This window comes from Castor canadensis, chromosome 12 (assembly GCF_047511655.1).
Source record: "Castor canadensis chromosome 12, mCasCan1.hap1v2, whole genome shotgun sequence".
Lineage (NCBI taxonomy): Eukaryota > Metazoa > Chordata > Mammalia > Rodentia > Castoridae > Castor > Castor canadensis.
In genome coordinates, this window is record NC_133397.1 from 118,781,592 (window position 1) to 118,798,351 (window position 16,760).

A 16,760-nucleotide genomic window follows, 5' to 3' on the forward strand; every position below is an offset into this window, starting at 1 on the left:
AGAACAGGATCAACAGCACATCAAAAATAATGATTATTGAGGTACTTGCAATATTTCTTGCTTTTCATTTATTTGAGATATCTCACACTTCAGTAGGTGGTGTAAGTGAGCTTCTATAATTAATTGTAAGAACAATCAAAATCAATCAATAAGCCAAATTCTCATGAAGGACTTAAAAAATAACTATTAATTCTAAATATTTCCCTTAAGAGAAGGTAAATGGGGTGAACATGACCAAAATAATTTATATGCAGCTATGAAAACTGAATATGAAATAGGTTAAAATTGTTTAAAAGGGGGGAAGGGGAAATAAGAAAGTGTAATAGAGGGAATGAATTTGATCAAAATATGTTACATGCACATATGGAAATATCACAATGAAATCCCTTTGTACAATTAATATATTTTTTAATGAAATATAATTGAAAATATTTCCTTTAAGAAGGCTAAGGCAAGCATATTCTGTTATTATACCGAAAAAATTTGTGAGAATATATATGACAATATTGTAATATATGTTGACAAACATACATGTAGTTAATAACTAGAAGATTCTGTGCTTATTAGTGCACAAACCCATTCTATCGCCTATATATATTTGATAATACTTATACTCAACTCCTAATTAATTATATAGTAATATTTATAATTGTTATAATTTAATATTTATTAATATAATGAATATAATTTGTAATTAATATAATAGTATTTTATTATCCCTGGAGCCAACACTGTGTTTTACCAACCCACATTTTTTTCTTTTTATTCCTTTAATATTGTTAAAAAGATATGCGACAGCATCTTTCCTTATGTTTCATAGCTTTCTAAACTGCCTTTTTAAAGCTTATTTACAGATTCTTGTCATTATTCCATATGCCACTGGGAGTTTAGTTTTTAGATTGAAAAAAATATTCTGACACTGGCTAAAACAGTAAGGAAGACTTTTTTCTTTTTTTTATTAGCATACACTACTTTTACAGAGGAGTTATATTGTGCATTTACGTATGTGCTTACAATATATCTTAGATTTACCACCCCCATTTTTCTCTCTCATTAAGGCTACTCCTCCTTCTTAGAACAATTTCAACAAGTTTCATTGTTCTGTTTTCTTACAAGAATGTAAAATACATCCACCATATGTGGCTTCCTTTAATCCACTGGTACCCACCTGTGTACAAGACCTATTTTGCATTCTTGTACTTCCTTTTTCAAGTGCATATTGATTGTTCAGGGGGGAGGGGTTCAGAGTTCACGTCAGCATTTCAGACATTTATATATCATGCTTTAATCAAATTATAATGCTTTATCTAAATCTCCCTGTGCTCCTATTAATTGAAAGCTTATTTGTGCATAGAAATACTATGATATTTATGTGTTGATTTTGTATCCTGCTACTTTTGCTGAGTGTGTTTATGAGAGCTAAGATTTCTTTGGTAGAGGTTTTAGGGTTTTTCAGGTGCAAGATCATATTACCAGCAAATAGGGATAATTTGGCTTTTTCCTTCCCCATTTGAATCCCTTTTGTTTCTTTCTCCCCACCTACTGCTCTCACTAGGAATTCCAGTACTACATTAAAGAAAAGTGGGGACAGTGGATACCCTGGCCTCATTCCTGATTTTGAGGAAATGACTTCATTTTTCCATATTTTGTATGATGTTGGGTACAGGTTTGTCATATAGACCCTTTATAGTGATGAGGAATAGTCCTTTTATTCTTAGTTTCTTTACAGTTTTTAACACGAAAGGATGTATTTTGTCAAAGGCTTTTGATTGGCATCAATTGAGATGATGATGTGGAATTTTGTTTATATTTCTGATTATATGTTTTATTATGTTTATTGATTTGTATATAATGTGCCAGCCTTGCATGCCAGGAATGAAGCCTACTTGATCATGCATGGTGTTACCTTTTCAATGCATTATTAGATTACGTTAGCAAGGACTAGTGAAGATTTCTGCATCTATGTTCAGCATGGATATTGGGCTATAACTTTCTCTGTTTTTGATGTGTCTTTATCTGGTTTTGGTATTAGGGTAATATTGACTTTGTAGAGTGAGTCTGGTAGTATTCTTTCCTTTTGTATGTAATAGGATAATTTAAGGAGCAGTGGTGTTAGTTTTTCTTTTAAAGTCTGATAGAATTCAGTAGTGAATCCCTCTAGACCTGGGCTGTTCTTTTTGGGGAGTTTCTTTATAGCTATCCAAATCTCATTGCTTGTTATAGATCTGTTTAAGTTGTTAATGTCCTCTTGGTTCAATTTTGTTGAGTCAGATGTGCCAAGAAATTAATCTATTTCATTTTCCAGTTTGCTGGAGTATGGACTTTCAAAATATTCCCAAAGATCTTGTGAATTTCATTGGTGTCTGTTGTAATGACCCCTTCTGATCTCCAATTTTATTAATTCAGGTCTTCTCCTTTTTTCTTTTAGTTAATTTGGCTAAATGTTTATATATCTTCTTTCCTTTTTTTTTTTAAAGAAACAACTTTTTGTTTCATTGATGTCTTGTATTGTTCTTTGGTCTCCAATTCATTTATTTTTGTCGAGATTTTTATAATTTCTTTCAATTTACTAGTTTTTTTATTGGCTGCTTCTTGTTTTTGTAAGATTTTGACCTGAAAAACCAGAATATTTATTTGACATTTCTCTAATTTTCTGATGTGGGGGTCATGGCTCTACACTTCTACATTAACACTGCCTTTTCTGTGTCCCACAGGTTTAGTAAATTGTGTGCTCATTTTCATTTGAATTAAGGAATTTCTTAATTTCTTTCTTAATTTCCTCAATGACCCACTGATTGTTCAAAAGTGCATTGTTCAGTCTCCATGAGTTTGAAAGGTTTTCATGGTTATCCTTGCTTTTGATTTTTGATTTTATTACATTATTGTCTGTTGGGATATAGAGGATTCTTTGAGTTTTTTGTATTCATCTAGGATTGCTTTATAACCAATGATATAATCGATTTTGGAGAAAGTTTCATTGGCTGCCATAGAACAGAATGTCTGTTATATCCATTTTTTCATAGGATGTATAGTTCTGGGATATTTTGTTAATTTTTTTCTGGATGTTTTGTCAATTAATGAGAGGAGGGGATTGAGATCTCCCACTATTTGTTTTTCTGGACCTGTCTGTTCCTTTGAGCTCAGAAGTGTTTTATGAAGTTGAGGGCACCAATGTTCACTGCAAATGTATTCAGAAGTGCTGTGTCTTCTTGCTGGATTGCTCCCTTTTTTAGTATATAGTGACATTCTTTATCTCTTCTGACTGATTTTTGCATAAAATCTGGTTTGTCTGATAGGAAAATAGCTACACCTATTGCTTTTGGCTTCTGCATACCTAGTAAATCTTTTTCTGACCTTTCACTGTTAGTTTATGTGTGACTTTGGTGGTGAGGTGTGTTTCTTATAAGCAACTGATTGTTGGATCTTGTTTTTTGATCCAGTAAGACAATCAGTCTTCTGATTGGAGAGTTAAGTCCATTTACATTTAGGGTTGTGACTGAGAGATATTTACTCATTCTTGTGTTACTATTGCTTTTTTTCTACATTGAGTCTCAAGTTGATTATTCTTTACTTTTGGCTTTGATCATCTTCAAGTTTTACTGAAGTTATGTTATGTTTCTGAGTTTACTGAATTTGAGTTTATTGAGTTGAGTTAGATCATACTTGCTACTTTCCTAGCTCTCATGGGTTTGTCAATTACCTTTTAGGTTTTATTCTTTCCTGAGCTCTGATATTTGTGATTTTTTTTTTGTTTGTTTGTTTGTTTTTTGGTCCTCCTCTGTGTGAATTATTCCTTTGACTATGCTTTGTAATTCAAGCTTGGTGAACATGAACTGATTTAGCTCTCTAAGCTATGATCTTTCAAATCCCCAGAGTTGCCCAGTTTTGAAGAGTGCTACTTATTACTGTTTACAGTCAAGCAGCTAGTCTAATTTGATTTCTCAGTCAGTGGGATCTCAGTGCTTTGTTTTCTAAATTGACCTATTCAGTGGAGCTACTGTGGTGAGATCTGGTAGGACTGCTGACCTCTGAATCTTTTTAGCTATTTCCTGGGGCTGTCAAGAGTTCTCATATTGCCCCATCTGATCCAATCCCTCTCTACTTATAAATATACTTTTGGTGGTAGATTCCCCTGCAGACACAGTGGCTGAGAATCCCAGAACTCATTGGGCTGTGATTTTTCGAATCACCTGAATTGCTCAGTCTCAAAGTTTACCTGCATAAAAGAGCTTCAAAGATCTGAGCTCTGTCAATGAAGGCTAGGTGCTTTGGTTTAGAAATTTTCCATAGACAGGTAGGGTCACCAATTCCCTACTCCAGCTACAAGTCAAAGGCTGTCCCTCTTTATGTGTCTCTTTTGGATGCCCCTCTTGTACACTGTGGTCTGGTGTCTCAAGACACCCTGAGCAGTGATCTCTTGTTTTCATGCCCTCCTCAGTACTTCAGGAGGACGTTTCAAGATGATGCCCTGCAACTGGTCTCTAAGGTATGTGGAATAAGCATTGTCTTGTCTGCTGTTAGCCTGTCACATGGGGGAAATTATTGTCCTGTTATAGTCCTACACTAGGGGTAGGGTTTGTGGGCAATATAGTTATTTTCTCAGTCAGTCTGTTGCAGCAGTTGCCTGGCTTATTCTGAGGTGGAGTCTTTAGCTTCCCCTTCCTCCAGGGGGAGCTGGGGCTAGAGCCACAAATTGTTTTTTGATTGACTCTTTCATCTTTTTGATTTGTTGTATTTTGAAGATACCTTGCCACTCTTTTGTGACTCTCAGTGCTCTTCCTCTCTGTCTCTTCAGTACATAGTCTCTTCTTTGTCATCTCAACATTCATTTATGGGTTCCAATGGAGTAAGCTTCTACTTTTCTGCCCTCTTGACTCCTTCTATTAAGGAAAACTTTATTCAAGATGATCACAATAAGGCTACTATAATGAGAAAAAAGATGAGGCTCACCTAGAAAAACAGCAATTTTTATTTGTAAGTTTTTTGTGATACTGGGGTTTGAACTCAGGGCCTAGTGCTTGCTAGACATGTGGTGTACCACTTGAGCCATACCCAAGTCCTGGAATACAGCAAAAACATGGAAGACTTATACTCAGTAAGTGGTGTGAGAAATTCAAAGATTTGAAAATTGCTAAGAGGAGACCTCCAGGGGACAGTGTTCTTGATAAAACCAGTAAACAAATTTCTTGCAAAAAGTAGGACAAGATAAGCAGGTATCAAGGTTGGGGTATTTTTTCTAAACTGAATTAGGATTATTGCTATAATTGGACATTATAAGGATGAGACAGAAACTCAAACTTGGGTCTTAATGGAGAAGACTCAGAATTACATAATAAATGTTTCATCAAAGAAGGAGTATTTTTACAGTGAGGACTTAACTCTCTCCAACCAAAATAATTTTCAATGATATTCTTTTGACAATTAAGTTTAGAGTTCTACTTTTGAGCACCAGGTTTGTAGGTGTACCCTCACATTAGAGATAGCATTTTGCTAGTGAATATAAGACACAGATCTATAGTAAGAAAATGCCTTACGGATGCAATAACTTGCCTACTCTGACAACATGTGTCATACATGTTGCTTATAGAAAGATTATGCTGTAGGAAAATTTGTGTCAAATCTCCCAGAGTTTAACAATGTTTATTATTCCTTTAAGAAAAACAAATACATGTTTCTCCTGCAGTACTGTGACAGTGATTACCCTGGAGTCCTTTTCAAGTGTCCATCAAGAAAACTTTATACATTTCAAAAAAGATTCACCTAATCAAATGAAAGAATGCTACAGTTCCTTTGCTTAAATTTCTTTAGAGTTTTGACTCAATGCCTTTGTCTTTCATAAGAATTTCTCTTCACTGACATCAGTGGTTATTTGGTCTCAGTTTGCAAAGGCTTACCATTTCTGTAACTGAGGATTTTGACTAGTATATATTACTTGATTTTATTAATGCTTAACTCAATCATTAGCATTCTTTTCCTGGCAAATAATTAAATTTTATATTTAGAATATATGCCTACATTTGATCTTGTGTTAAGTAGAAACAACAAAACAAAGATGAAAATAGTTATTTTTCAAGAAAAAAAATCAGTGCCTTCTTTTTATACATTATGTGATGCACAAGAGTTCCCTGAAGAATGCAGAGAAGGGTGACTCTCAATTTATTATATTCTCTCTGTTTGTTATAATGTGCTACAAAATGCAGAATGTTAACATATATTAATATGGTCTGGTTGATGATATATTAGTGCAAAAATTTTTTATAAATAGATATTGTTTAAGTTTCACCAGTGGTTTTTTTTTTTAAGAAAATGCTTTATCTATTTATTTTAAATGCCCAGTTCTCCTGAATGTGTTTTTTTTTCTTCAGTAATTATGTTGTGATTTTTTTCAACATGTCACAGTTAAGTCAAAATATTTGGCAATAACCTATTGCAATATCCAAATATAACTGCTTGGGGTTAAGAGATTCATAGCCTAATCAAAATAAGTATATTTATTAAATATTAAGAGAATAATGTACCTTAAAAATGAGAAAAGTATTAAAGAACAAGACCTTACATTAAAATTTATTGTGAGTCTGTGTTTCACAGTTGTATGAAAATAGCACACCTCTTCAGTTCCTCCAAAACCTGCTCCCCTTTGTAACTTCTCACATCTTAACCTCAACTCTATCTCAGGAAGTTGGCTGATATTCTGTGGTATAAATAAATTTCTATAATGTTGTCTCATCTTCATCCAAAATTATCATTCTCTCCACCAATGAGTGTATTTTTCTATATTATCAGTATAAGTGGTACTTTTTTGGTATCATTCTCTTCTACTGATTGCTTATACAAAATTTTCATGAATTATTTTTTCTGATGTATGTTTTTTCATTCTCTACTTCTACAACCTCAACTTCATAATTTTGTGGTTTAGGAATAAGTTTTAATAAATAAATAGAAATAGTTTGCACAAGTTTTTAGGTATACATAAAGTTGCAGAACTTAATTGTAGAATTACAAAACTATCAAGATAGATGTTAATGTAGTAAGACACTTACTGAATCGCCATCTAAACAAAATTGTAACATGTAAAGTAGTTGACTAAAGTCATATTGCATCAAATGAAAATTCTGCATTTCTATTTTCTGCTCTCAAGAAATATAACTGTCTTGTTTAAAAGATGCTTATTTCCAAAGGTGGTGGGGCACAAATACAATCCTTGCACTCAGGATGTAAAGGCAAGAAAATGGCAAGTCCAAGATCAGCCTTGGCTACATAGTGTAATCCCACCCCAAAATGTAAGGAGTAAAATTGCTTAATATTCTCAAAGTAGAATGTTATCTATCAGAGGAAAAAGTTAAGCATATTGGGTATGCCACTGTAAACTATTATTTGCAAATGACCTACATTAGAACTCATTCTCAGAGACTCTGAGATAATTTGCACAACAGTAACCAAATCTCTAATTTTTTTCCTTTTTGGATAGAAAGACATATGTAGACCTGCCAAAGATTAGTTTGTTTTGTAACTTTTCACATGTCTTTCTAGAAGTTTTTGTGTGTGGTGTTGGGGATGAAGGACAGGGCTCATACATGCTGGTCAAGCACTCTCCCACAGAGGTGCATCCCCAACCATATATACTTTTGTTAAATAATGCCAAAATTATTATTTTAACTTCTAAAGTTGTTTAATTTGGAGAAATACTAAATTTCAGAAATATGAAAAATATGAACTTTTCTGCTCCTCTCTGGAATTACACTGGTGGTAATTTGCTAATCAAGGTGTTGAAGATATAATGAAAACTGAAATGTAAGCACACCCCCAAATACATCCAAATTATTGATATGGGTGTTATGTAAGGTACAGTTATTATACAACCATGCTGGGATATATTGATGCTTATCTCCAAAGACTCCTGAATTCTGGTACTGACACTGCTCAAAATAAGGATGAAAGAGTCTAATTTTATAATAGCCTATTGTGCATGGTGTTTACTCAAACTTTGATTGTTTTTGTTCTGCTTGAACATTTTTTTCAAGGTGTAAAGATAGTTACCTTATAAATGTCTTAATTGGTGAAATCTCCTTTTGTAGCAAGCAGGAGAATTAAAACCTATTAACCTTGGTTTAACTTGTCAGGTGTTACAGAGCCTGAGCCCTCCTGAAACCACGACTCCTTGTCCTCATTTCACAATGAGGCATGAGAAGGCATGTGGGGCACAGTATCGGGGTTCATCTTGGTCTCTGAGACTTATTTTTCCTTATCTGCTTTGATTAAAGTCCTACTGAGTATATTCTATGCAGTCTTATGAGTTATTTCAATTATGAATCCTATGAATCAGAAGATAAGATATATTTTAATATATATTTTGAACAAAGGCTATGTATTTAGAAGGAACAAATATCAATATAAAAGTGTGAGAAAGTCAGAAAAAATTAAATGAGAAAAATGCATATAAACGACATCCACATGGCTAATAATGTAAGAAAAATGCCCAAAAATATACTTAAAACTAAAGAAGCTAATATATACTCCTTGCTGACATACTGTGTCCTATATTCTATAATATCTAAAGATCATGAGAGAAGCAAGACATACTAAATGAGGCAGTAACTAAAATATTCCATACTACAGTTGGAAGTATAAAGTGATAGAAATGTTTTGGAAATTGTTTAGCAGTATTGACTAACATTGGTAAGTACTAACATTCATGAATAACAATTCTATTCCTAGAATATACCTTAGGTAAATATATACATAAGTGCACTGAAACACACATTTGGCAGCATTACTTAAAATATCCCAAACCTGAAAACATTCCACTTATTCATGAACACTAGAAAATATATTTAAAGCATGTTATATTCAGGCAAAGAGGGTATTACACAATGGTGGAGTGAATAAACTCTAAGAGCAACACTAAGAGAGATCTTTATAACAAAACATTAAATGAAAGAATTAAAAATATAAATACTGTATATTTATATTTATAAAGTATAAAGGAAAAAGGCAAAATTAAGAAATTAGAAGTCATTTTGGGAAGTGGGAAAAAGAGAATTATTGGAAGAGGGCAAGAGTAAGGTGTCGAGGTTTCAAAGCAGAATTTTCGTGTTAGCTGCATGTGTTTATTCTGTGAGAATTCATCAAGTACTACTAACTAATTTTGTAATTTTTGCATTTTATATTTCTTTGTTATTGACAACTAAAATAATACTGTTTTAAAAGCAGACATCAATATTTACCTAACAATGACAAAACTCCCTAATAGCCAAGAGAGAATCGAACATTATGTAGTTATAATGACAACCTTGTGGTATTTCTATTAAAATACAAAAATATAGTTGGACAGAGTTCAAAACTATGTCCACATATGGACAGTTAATTAATGGTAAAGATTAAAGGTGACACTGCACAGTAAGGGAAAATGGTCTTTTTAAGAAATTCTGCTGGATCCCTTGGATGTTTGCTAGGACAAAAACTACATTTACTGATTCTTCCTGACATACATAAAGGTAATTACAGATTGTAATGGAGTTAACAATTTTAATTTAATCAGGAGAAGATTTAAGTGTGAAAAGTAAAACAATTATATTTCTCAAAGACATATGGAAAGTATTTTTATAACTGTGGAGCAGGAACTAATTTCTCAAACAGGACAAAATAAGCACTCACCATAAAAGAAATGACTGTCAAATTTGACATTTATGTTATATTGCAAACTTTTCCTCTCTCACAGACACTGATGAGATAGGAAATGGCACTCATCAAGTAGGAAAACTTATTTCCAGTCTGTGTAACCAACACATTACAATTATATCCAGAATATAATTGGAAATTTCTATACATAAAGAATAAAAATTCAGACACCTTAATAGAAAAGCATGTGGAAAGCTTGAACAGGTAATCAATCCAAGATAATATCCAAAGACTAGCAAAGAGATAAGGAGGCACTAAACTGAATGAGATACTGTATAAAGGAGCATGGATTGCATGGAGATTCTTCCCTGAGAAGAAACATCGTGTACCATTTACCAATCCTGGGAGGGCTCTAAAATCCTTGCCAGTTTCTACAAAGCTTCCTAAATCTGGAAGAAGGTTTTGCATAAACCCAGCCTCCAGAGTTCTGCAAGGGTTCTTGAGGTTCTCAGTCTTACATCAGACACTATAGCAGTTATACCTTAGCACTTGCATTTTTGGGTAATAGCACAATTTCACTACTTACAGAGAGGCAGCAACAATCAACAGAAGCCAATGTTCTATGGTGAGTCAATTCCCCAAGGCTCAGGAGAATAACCAGAAAATGAGGAGCATCAACAATTTCGGTCTCATTTTACCCCATAGCTGAGGGGATTCTGAGAGTGGTGTAGCCTGGCTTCTTTATCCCAGGTTCACTTCCATTACTGGGTTACAGGTGTGCATGGCATCTTGTGGCAGAAGTGATGAGGACAAAGCCTGGGCCATTCTGGACAGCTCCTCCTCACCCCAGTATCATAAAAAAAAGAAAGGTGATATAGTCAAACAATGGATTGTTATACATGAATGAAAATGAAAAATGAACTGATTTGCCACTTCATAATATTGTAAAAATAATTTTGAGTAACAGAATGAAAGAGCGCAGTAACTATATACTGAATAATTCGATACATCTGAAACTCAAAACCAATCAAAACTTAGATGATGGTTTAGACATCACGGTAATGGCTGAATTGATGAGAATGAGGTGTGTAGTTTTTAGGAGGGATCATGGCAAAGATTTTCAGGATGTTACTCTGATTCATGATTGCTGATGTGCATCGTGATTACAGAAATGTCAATTTGTAAAAAATAAAAAATATCGAGCCTCATGGGTTTGATTTGTTAATCTTTCTGTGCGTATATTATGCTCCAGTATTTCTTCATGTTAAATCCTTTGTCTGCTCCTAACATGAATTCAGGAAAGAGCTGTGTAATTGTGATTTCTCATTTCAGGCTCCTTCATGCCATCCTATTTCTCTATAAGGTTGCATCTGACTTCTGTAGTGGTAAATAAGGAGAGAGGACTGAAAGACATGAAAATGGATTCCTGCTTGCTATTTCCTTGAGCTAATTATTTTCTGGAACTGGCAGTTTAGAGCTGGTTCTTTCACTCATGGGTCATTTTCCTGAGTTTCTTTGAAAATGCCTCATATTTAGGAATATCTCACTGGCAGGATTTTTGTTTATTATTGTTGTCAAATGCATCTTATATGGGTTGTAACTGAGTGATACCCTAAGATTGAGGTGCTGCATCACACACATTCTGAAGCTCCTGTCAAGTCACTTCTCCAAGTAAGTTTCTTGGACAAGATTTGAACTGTCAGCTGGAGAGGTCTCTCTTCTAAGTGGTGCAACTGGTTCAGAGGAATCACAGACATCCTTTTCCCTGATACATTCTAGGAGTTTAGGCTACCATAGAGGGCAACTTCACCTTCCTCCTTGCTTACGTTTGCTTCAGTTATGTGCCAGGTATTTAATCTTCCGATTTCTCTGTAACAGATGTCAAACTCACCCAGGGAATCTATTGAAATTTCTCTTCCTTGATTGAAGTAAAAGACACATACTCTCATAAACACCAAACCATACAGGAATCCAAAGAGTACCCATTATTATATTCCCCAACTCCTCTCCTATTGCACCTGCAATTGTATATATCTTCTAGGACAGGAAAGGCCAAGAATTATAAAACCAACACATCTGCGCATCATTGCCAGGCACATCTTATGTTACATATTTTCTATCCCAGGTGCTTTGACTACAGCAAGAATTTTAATTACTAATTTCCAATATCTGTGTAAGTTGGTTAGGAGCGTACCCACTTAACGTGAAGAAAAGGAGTTCAAAAGTACTAAGCTAGTCGCCAAGACTCACTTAACCACTTCTGTATGATTCATTTTTCTCCTCAAAAGAGCTTGGTGTTGTACACACTTAACTAATGAATCAAGTATCACCCTGAATCAGAATTTCCAACTTCTTTCATAAGTGTGTATTCAATATTTTTTAAGAACTCATGGATAAGAAAAATAATTTCATAAGCCAACAGAAATAAACTTAAGTGCATGAGTTTTCACAGTTACATCTTTCATTGAATGCTATATCTTAAATTCACAACCTACCTTTATGACTATTTTTTTTATGTATACTTGCAGTTTCTGAAAATAAAATATACCTTCGAAATATAAACCTAAACATTATTTGACATGCTCAAAAACATGCTTTTATCTCTAAAAGTAATTTCAAAGGAGGAATTTCTAAAGTAATTTTAGCAATATCATCTTCAAAGCACTAAATTGTTACTCTTATTTGGATATATGTAGACATTCTTGTTTAAAAAAAGACCAAGGATTACACTTTTTTTTCATCACTATAAAGCATACCTCAACCTTGTAGCATCTAAAAATAAAGTATTTCACCAAGAAAACTATTTCTCTTTGCCACAGTTTTATTACTTAAGTTGATTTGATTCAATTTGCATGAACACACTAATATTATATTTATTGTTTTCATAAGATACATTTATTGTCATTTGATTTTGATGGCTATGATAATTTTTTGAATAAATTGTGCATACACTGTAAGCAAATTTCAAAGTAAAGAAAATTAATGGAAATTGTAAAATTATTGTTGTGTGTCATTGCTAGTAAAATTATACAATGGCAAGAATTAGCAGGATGAATATAAGGTATACTTTCAAAAGGAGGAGAATCTAAAATTGCCTTTAACTTTCAGGCTAACCCCTTAGTCTTCTCCAATTTCTTGGATCTTGTTGAAAACGTGTTAATTCTCACAGTAAAGAATGCAGTATGCTCTTCATGGTCACACTGTTCCTTTAGGGTGATGCTTGGTCTCCCCATCTCAGTCTTCTAGATTCATCAATGTTCACAAAATAGTATGTATCCTTACATAATTTTCAGCTAAGCTAGCCATAGCTCTTTCCCCAAGCTTTCTGTAGGCTTTAGTCAACAGCTATCTCTATGACACAAAAAGTAGCATGCATATTGGGAAGCTGTTAGTACCGTTTTCACAAAATATAAACTACTAGGGTAAATGAATAGGCAGGAAACAGATAAGATGAGAAAGAAGAGAGGGAAATACAGAATTTGATCTTGAGCCTTGGATCTAGAGGGATTCTAAGTTCCAGCTGCTTCTTGACTCTCCATATAACTCCACAATTAATCTCTTCTTTTTTGCTTACGTTAACTGAAGTGATTTTTGTTTACATACTCATATATAAAAGAGATAGCTAAAATAAACAGAAATGGTTCTTCTTACTGGCATTTCTTATCATTAAAATTTTTATCTCTTTATAGCTGTACTAGACATGAAGATAGATGCTAGGGCAGGAGGGCTATTTTCTCTTTCAAAGTCTAGACATTAATTGCAGCACAAGATGGTGATGTCTGCAAGAAAGTTGTGGTCACTTTTTGTTAGGAGCACAGAATGAAGAAAAGTAGCACATACTGGAATTGGATATTAGGTTAATGCTCAGTCTGTAAATTGAGACTTGTATGGGTTGAGTTATTCAGTAGGCATGCTTGCTTGGCCTTTTCAATATTTTTAATTATGTGCTTAGAAACCTAATTTGATATCAGAAGATTATATATAATCCAATGCTCTTTTTATAGTATACAATTAATCACATTCTAAAAAATTCAAATTCTAAAGGGAGCCCATATTTGGCATCCAAATATAAGAAAATTTATTTCACCATTATACTAATAGATAAACAAACTCAAATGTCTCCAGTTTTCCTACCTATTGTGGGTGTGAGTGTGTTGGAGGCAGAAATTCCTATAATTCTTCAATTCAATTTTACATGTCAAGAGTTTTGTCCATCATGGAGCCAATTAGAGAATTCATACAAGTTAAACTTTGTGGGTTAGCTTTATCTAGAGGCAAACTCAGACACTATTATATGTGCAACAGTGAATGGACAAAACACGAATTAGGATAGTTTGCAAGACAGCAATAAGAGGGATAAGGAATTAACTCTTTGAAGCCATTAATAAGAATGGTCACATGAATAAAAGCCAGAGAAGATAGGGAGGGGCTGGCAGAGATCCTATGGCAATGTTGGAAAATGAATAGATCATGAGTGCTTGAAGATTCTCTATCCTGTCACCTTCATAGAAGTGTTCCATTCTGAGAATTATCTCAGGATATTTCATGTTTTTTTCATCACATTTCTTTATGTATTTCATTATTTTATAATTTTTTTAGTATGCTTATTGATAGTACTTTAACCTTCAATGTTGTTAATATATTCTTGGTTATAAATGTTACTCTATTTTAAAAAATATATTTGGTGTCCATTGACACACAGATTTTAAAAATTGAATATAATAAAATACATTAATATTGACCTATATGGTTTTAATTTGCATCTGTTTGTATATTTTTTATAAAATCATAGTTAATTAGAAATCTTAAATATATGTACTACTTATTTCAAATGTTTTAAAATTTGTTTTTCATACTTAGATATATTTCTTTGGGATATGTCCATGCATATTTTTTAAGAATGAGGATCTATGCTATTAACAAATATATGACATTTATGTATTTATGCTATTATAAGCACATAATATTTACATTTGCTCTGAAAAGAATAACCAGTTTTCCTTGCATAATTCTCAGTCTAATATTTTTTATATACCTAAAATTTTAAGTTTATTAAACCGAGGCTTAAAAAGGCTAAATAAATTGCCAAAGTTATACCTTTAGGTCAGTTCAGTATTTCTACATTGATCTAAAATGCTGCATTTTCATATAGCAGATTGACTTAAGATTATCATTTCTTCTCTCTGTATTGTATTGGTCTATCTCTCCAAAAATCACTTTTATGGTAAAACAATTGTAAACTGTAAATGAATATTAGTAAATACAATAGTTTCCAAATTTTTAGTCTGCTCCAACATTGATTAATTATTCTTTCCTATGTCTCTTCACATAGTTCTGACAGAATTTTTAGGTCCAATGTATCAATTTCCACCTCAAAATGGGATTTTCAATATGACATTACATTGCACTTATGTTTTAATTTGGCAAAAACTAGTATTTTCACAACGTTAAAACTCTCCCATTTGCTAAAAGCATCTTTGCTAACTTCAATAAAGTTTCAGGCAAGCATTTTGGTACATGTTTATAACCCCATCTACTCAGAAGACAGAGACAGGAGGATGGGAGCTCAATGACAAAGTCAGTCCAGGCAAAGTCAGTGAGGTTATAGCTCAAAAACAAAAGGACCAGGGGTGTGGCTAAAGTGTTCAAATACTTCCTTAGCAAGTGAGAGGCCCTGGGTTCAGTCAAAAGTACGTACACACACACACACACACACACACACACACACACACACACACACACTGTAACAGTTTCCATAAAGTCTTTCCTATCTAGTGGCTGGCAGAGTGGCTCAAGTGGTAGAGCCTAGCAAGCATGAGGCCCTGAGTTCAAAACCCCAGTACTGTCAAAAAGCCCTTTTATATCCTTAATTATATTTAGTCCTACTTTTTTTCTTTCTGATTGTAATTTTAAATTTCATCTTTATCTTTAAATTTCATTTTTATCTTACAAAGACTACTTGACTGCAGTATTTCAAATATTTATTTATGTTACTTTGGCATAATTGAAATAATTTTAAAGATTAGAAACAAGATATATCTTAATATCATTAAATTTTAACTGATAATAGATATTCGGTCTCATGGAAAGAAAGCTGTAGAGTTCAAATATAATCAGTGGTTCGTTTTCTTTCTATTTCTTTTATTGTCCTGGTATCTGGTTTATTTTTGGTGTGATTTTGTGAATTAGATTTTGTAGTTCACTAATAGTACAAGGAATCATTTATGAATTGCATAATGTGGATTTTGAATAATAATAGATGTAAAGCTTTAAATTATGATGCCATTTTATTCTTTTTTAAGGTAAGATTATTGCACAAGTCTAGCTGACCTGGTAATTGACAGAAATTCAAATAACCAGGCCACTAGTGTACTATAAATATTCTTTCTGCAATTGGAATTGCGTTCTGTCATTCTTCCCTTCTGCTTCACGGGTGGGCACATTTTAAAATTAATTAAAAGATTATTTTTCTTGCATATAAGACATTATATATTTTGAAAGCAGCAAGTTTTATTACATCAAAACTATGTTTTAAAATGAGAAATCTGCAGTCAAAATATGCATTACACCTACATGCATGCGTGTATGCAAACAGGAATGTATTCATATTTGTTACATATATGATGATTGACAGATCATCCTAATGTTGAGATTATAGACCATGCAACTAATCACATTTTGTGACCTTATCTAAAATCTCTACATGACTTAAAAATATTCATGAAAATATATTTGGTAAGCTTTTAACTATGCGAAATTTTATTGAAAATTTATTTTGTCAATGTGCATTACTGGCACTTTTCTGCCTTAACTGTTCAACTCCTGAAGGATTTTGAACTACAAAGGAGCATAAATAAAAGTGAATCTCCTTTGATACTGATGCAAAGTTGGGATGTGGGTAAGGGAAAACATAAAAACACATGTTCCAAAATATAAGCCAGACTCACCTTAGAAAGCAGATCTCCGTGTTCCTATAGATTGGGGAAGTATGTCAGTTTGAAAATATGATTTTAATTATGCTAAACAAAGCAAGTGAACTAAAACACAGCATGGTATGATACTCTCTACTCCTGGTATACTAAAAACAATTGTCACTTAAAAAATTACACAGCTGCTGAGCCAATAACTGCAAGAGTCAAGCT